The 6,358-nt window shown below is 37.7% G+C and overlaps 1 pseudogene; it reads left to right on the top strand.

Annotated features, from left to right (window-relative positions):
- Window positions 1–5,228, top strand: LOC145016134 (uncharacterized; annotated as a pseudogene).
- The last annotated feature ends 1,130 nt before the right edge of the window (window positions 5,229–6,358 follow it).

Genomic DNA, 6,358 nt, shown 5'->3' with positions numbered 1-6,358 from the left:
ATGTTCGAGGACTTCCGGTTCTCAAGTTTGATAAGGAACACCTGTGTGCAACATGTGATATGGGTAAACAGAGCAGAAAGAGCCATCCATCACGTATCAATACCAAGATCGTTGAAGCACTTGAACTTCTACATATTGACTTATGTAGACCTTCATCTATTGAAAGCATCGGTGGCAATAAGTTCATTCTTGTTATAGTAGATGATTTTTCACGTTTCACCTGGGTATTCTTTCTTAAACAGAAATAAGAAGTGACTCCCATGTTAAAGATGTTCATCAAGCAAGTTGAACTGCAGCTACAAAAAGTGGTAAGGAACATCAGAAGCGACAATGGGCTTGAATTCAAGAATAAAGAGTTTGAAGACTTTCTGGACGACAAGGGAGTATCTCATAACTTCTCTACTCCCTATACTCCACTACACAATGGAATCATTGAAATACGGAACCGTTCTTTATGTGAAGCAGCCAGAACCATGCTGAGCTTCGCTTCTCTCCCATTATACTTATGGGTTGATGCTGTTGCTACTGCCTGTTATACACAAAACAGATCCTTACTTAACAAGCGATTCTCAATCACTTCGAATGTGATTCTGAACAACCGAAAACCCAATGTCAAGTTCTTTCATGTGTTCGGTTCCAGGTGCTTCATTTTCAACTCTAAAGAGAACCGAAACAAGTTCGATGTTAAAGCGGATGAGGTGTGACAACCCAACATTTATCCGTTATAAAATCCCGTTTTCACTAACGGAATTCGTTGCTTTATAAAAGGTTCCGTAATATTTGGAGTCGTCAAAAAATAAAAATATATTTATTTATATTTCATGTCATTATTATAAGTTGATATAACTTGTTAATGTTAATCTCGTTAAACAAATAAAGTTATATTACTTTTCAACCACTTCACCCGGGTAAAAAGTTTAACCCCGTTAAAATTCAACATCGGGTAGTCGTGCATCGGGTGCAACACTCGAGGCATATATAAATGAAATGTATGTCACTTTGTACATTTTTACCACCCAAAAACCCACTCTCTCACTACTTTCTCTCTCTAGACCCAATTTCGACTCCAAAACCGCGATTTCCGGCTCTTAAACGTAAGATCTTCAACCCTAACTTGTTCTAAACATACAATATTGTCTTTATAACTCAAAAATCACATGATTGAGACATGGAAAAGGAGTTTACGGCCTAAGAAGCTCCTTAGGCCGTAAACACCCAAATTGTGCCAAAAAGTCCCAAATTTCCTTCTTAAAAGCTTGGATACTAGTTAGGGGTTTTACCTAGGAGTGTTTTAACATCAAAACCATAAGTTTTAGGGCATTAAGAAGAGTTTACGGCCCAAGCACATGCTTAGGCCGTAAACACCCCTTTTTCATGCAAAATGGCCCCAAAAACTCATCCAAGGCATGTTAGAATTTAGATATGAATTTAGGGAATGCTTAGGGCCATTAAACAACACATTTTGAGGGGTAATATAGAGTTTACGACCCAAGCATAAGCTAGGACTGTAAACTCCCCCAAACTAAACTAAATGAATGTTTAAACTCCTAAATTGGTCCTAGACATTCACTAGACAATATAGGGGATTGATTTAGGGCCTTAGCATTCATTTTTGGGGGTGAACAAGAGTTCACGGCCAAGCCTAGGGGCTTACGGCCGTAAACTCCCAAGGAGTGGCCTCTGGGCTGTAAACTCCAAGGGAGTAAACTCTTGGACTCCCCCGTAACCCCTTTTTGGCCTTGTACAATCCCCGAGAACCACTTCTAAGCCCTAAGACCTTGAATCAATGCTAGAATATCTAAATGTCTTAATAAAAATCATAAATGGCTAATTTCTTGTAAAACACATATTCCATGTGTTAATAGGGTCTTAAAAGGTGTACAAGTCCTTATTTGGCACCAAACGCTCAACCGTCACTTTCACCCGATTTACTCGATTTACTCGGTTTCAGGTGAGTTCATACCCCTTTAATGAACCTTTAAAATGTTTTTATATGTTTTAAGGGGGGGATACGAGTCAAATATACATGTTTATGAAAATTAATCACATGTGATTCACTATCCGTAGTTCAAATCACATGTGATTTACCACTATGCCTTATAAAGGAATTTCGCGTTTTCAAAACTATTTTGGATAAATAAAAAATTTTCTAAATGTTCCTTTTGGACAAGATTTTTATTAAATAGATTTCCTTATAAAATGTAACCACACTAATATATTATATGAGTAAGATTTGAAGGACTTAGGACCGATGGCACGCCTTATTTCCTGTTCTTGTTTGATAGTGGGCTTAGGGTAGTTGTTATCCGTCCGACTGTTGTTGACTTCTTAGTTATATATCGTGTATATTAGTGTTGGATACGAGTATTTTCATTCCATTTGATACCTAAACCACTAAAGTGACAAGAACCATACACACTAAGTTGACTATAATAGGTATAGTTAAGGTCCCTACTACTCGCTACTGCTACTACTTTACACACTATAATACACACTATTACGAGTCAATATACGAATAAGAGAACAGAATACGAACTAGATGAAAGACTACTATACTATAATACAAGATAAATCACTAATTCGGAAGATACACACTAACTCACTACAAAATACACTATTCGCTACATACTATGCCCAGAGTTTCCGACAGGAAGACGACGCTACATGTATAGATCTATACGGGGCAGACACTATTACATCCCGACTGTTAACTTCAGTCCGAGCCGTGCAAGCCCAGGGATGACACTACTTCACTACACTATGCATGACCGGGATGGTCATGGGGTTCTCTATTACTCTCACTATCAGTCGTATACCAGGAAACACACTATATCCACACTAAAATACTAAACTAAAGTATGAGTTAATATCCCGAAGCAAATCACTAAAACGCTCTTACAATAAATGGTTTTCATCAATGAAACTTACTTGCAACTTGAAGATTTTCACTCACGATGTACATTCTGGAAAATATAGGATTTTCTAGGGCTTTTCTACTACTTTCAAACTGTAAAGCGCAGCCTACATACTATATGTTCTAATGCATTTTATACCAAAAATTCACACTAAACTCTTATGAACTCACCAACTTTATGCTGATACTCATTTTCAAATAACTTGTATCATCTGGTCAAAGATAGACAGGTACAGGTGCAACATTTTGGAGAAGATGGAGTATACAAGATCCATCTCTTATTTTTGTATTACTTTTGGTGTTTGTTGAACTATACAGAACACACTTGTAATTAAACTTAATATGAAATGAAATGGTTGTATGTTTCTTGTTTTTACTATTATGCAATTGTGATGATACTGTACATGACGTCCTCCATCCCGAAATGTATTCCGCCGTTATCGGTTTTGGGGTGTGACATGAGGGAATCTTTCTAGGCTATTCACTCACTTCAAAGGCTTATAGGGTTTTGAATAAACACTCCAAACGTATTGAGGAAACCTATTACGTAGCCTTTGATGACTGCTACATAAAGAAAGCTCAAGCAAAAGAAAGTGCCATGGGTGAAATATTTCCTGAATAAGTATCAGTTCCTATCTTAAATTTGTTTGAAGAATATATGAGGTTATTTGATGAACCAGAAAAAGCTATACACTCAGAGGAGAATGCAGCAGACAACAAAGTTGACCATCTGAAAAAGATCATCAAAGATGCTGCGAAAGACATGGTAAAGGACCCTTCAAACAAAACTGATGATCAACCCTCAAATGAACCTCTAAATAACAACGCAGTATTCGAAGGGAGAGCCCATCTGTGTCTCATCCAACTCCAACCGAGCAAGAGAATCCATCACCAACTGAGGGGGAGGATCCTGAACCTAACAAGGAACACACTTCACCATTTGAGGGGGAGAATGCAAATACATATGATGAAGACGATCAATCAGAATTTGAAGAAGATATTGATGCAGAGTTGGATCCAGTTTATGACCCGAACTACCCTCCTCTCACAAAATGGACTAAGGATCATCCTCAAACACAGATAATTGGTGAATCATCCGAACGGGTTCTTACACGGTCTCAGTTGAAAGCAAATCAAACTACATTATTTCCTCAAGTTGAATTCTGCATGTTTAATTCGTTTGTCTCTAAAATCGAACCAAAGACAATCAACACTGCACTCGATCATGCTGATTGGGTACAGGCAATGCAAGATGAACATCATGAGTTTGAACGCAATCGAGTTTGGAGACTAATACCCACACCAAAGGATGCTTATGTGGTTGGATTGAAGTGGGTTCTTCGGGAACAAAGTGGATAAAGAAGGCAATGTTAGTAGGAATAAGGCCCGACTGGTGGTAAAAGGGTATTGCCAAGAAGAAGGAATAGACTATGAGGAGACATTCGCCCCTGTAGCTAGATTGGAATCGGTTCGAATCTTTCTAGCATATGTTGCTCATAAAAACTTCGAAGTTTTTCAAATGGATGTGAAATGTGCCTTCCTGAATGGAGAACTAGAAGAAACAGTGTATGTTGAGCAACCACTTGGGTTCGTGAATGAGAAATTCCCTGATCATTGCTATGTGTTAGATAAATCTGTGTATGGACTAAAACAAGCACCAAGGGCCTGGTATGAAACACTAACTCGCTTTCTAAAAATGTCTAAATTCAAGCAAGGTTCAGTTGACCCAACCTTCTTTCACAAGAAAGAAGGAGAACATCTAATGATAGTTAAAATTTATGTTGATGATATCATCTTCGGCTCCACGAATCCCAGCTTAACAGTTGAATTCAGGAAACTGATGGAGACTAAATTTGAAATGAGCATAATGGGTTCAATTAACTTTTTTGTTGGGTTGAATATAAGATAGGGACCAGAAGGTATTTTTATTAACCAAGAGGCTTACACGAAGAATTTATTAACAAAATTTGGTATGACAGGAGACTCGGTGAAGGTTATTATGACGTTTGGCACCAAGTTAACACCATCTCTGGAAAAGCCTGATGTAGATTTGACTCTCTATCGTCAAATGATAGGATCTCTCATGTATCTAACTGCAAGTAGACCATACATTATGTTTTCTGTCTATTATTGTGCCAGGTTTCAAGCTATTCCTAGAGAACCTCACATGGTGGCAGTAAATAATATTTTTCGATATTTGAAGCGAACCTCATCGTTCAGTCTCTCGTATCCAGCAAAATCCGGATTCTTTGTTCAAGCCTTTTCTGATGTTGATCTGGGTGGATGTGGTCTAGATAGAAAGAACACAACTTGAGGATGCCAGTTCCTTGATGGAAAACTAGTTAGCTGGCAGTCCAAGAAGAAAACCTGTGTGTCTCTCTCAACAGCCGAAGCAGAATACATAGATGCCGCTTCGTGTACTTCACAAGTAGTCTGGATACAAAGTCAACTTAGAGACTATGGACTGAGCATGAAGAAGATTCCTCTTTCTTGTGACTCTGAAAGCGCGATAAGAATTTGTCACAATCCGGTGTAGCACTTAAAGACAAAGCATATTGCCCTCAGGTACCACTTCATCAAGGATCATGTTGAAGATGGCAACGTGGAAGTCCATTTTGTAAGGGCCTCAGATAAACTTGCAGATATTTTCACTAAAGCGTTACCAGAAGCAAGCTTCAATAAAATTTTGCAAGGTTTGAGAATGATGGAGGAAGAGTCGGTACCGAATCCTCAAACCTCTCTCTGAAAAATTAGGCAAGCAAAATTAACTTATCACTCGGTCTGTTTCGGGTCCTTAATTTTACGTAACCGAAATGAACCGAACGCTCTGCTTATTTCGGCTCCTTAACTATTGGGAACCGAAATGAACCGATCGCTCGGTCTATTTCGGCTCCGGAATTTTAGGGAACCGAAATGAACCGAACGCTCTGCTTATTTCGTCTCGTTAATTTTTGGGAACTGAAATGAAATGATCGCTCGGTTTATTTAGCTTCTATTATTTAAGGTGAAGGTTCGACTGTATATTTTTTACACTCTATTTTTTCTCGTCCGTTATTATATTTTTTCTTTATTTCTAAGATGTTTTAAAGTTTTTTTTTCTTTTTATTATTTTCCTTATTTATCAGAAAATACAAAATTTCAAAATTATGTTGTTTTATTATTTTTTTTTGTGATTTTTTTTGGAATGTTTTTTTTTTTTTTTTTTTTTTTTTTTTTTTTTTTTTGTGGTTTGTTTCTCTCTTCTTCCTTACTAGGTATCAAGAGCCAAGACATCTTATGAACTCGTGGAGGGGTAGGTATGTCAATTTGAACTATGAACTAGCTAGGTGTCCCTAGAAGCATGCTGCTGCATGTCGACTAAAGCCTCTTAAACTTTGAGTGAGGCCTTAATGATTCAATTTGTAGCTATCGTTTCTTCCCAATTAGGCTGTACTATTCACTCAA

Source organism: Lactuca saligna, chromosome 9 (genome assembly GCF_052625555.1).
Source record: "Lactuca saligna cultivar CGN05327 chromosome 9, ASM5262555v1, whole genome shotgun sequence".
NCBI classification, from domain to species: domain Eukaryota; kingdom Viridiplantae; phylum Streptophyta; class Magnoliopsida; order Asterales; family Asteraceae; genus Lactuca; species Lactuca saligna.
This window is presented reverse-complemented; position numbering and strand designations above follow the sequence as displayed.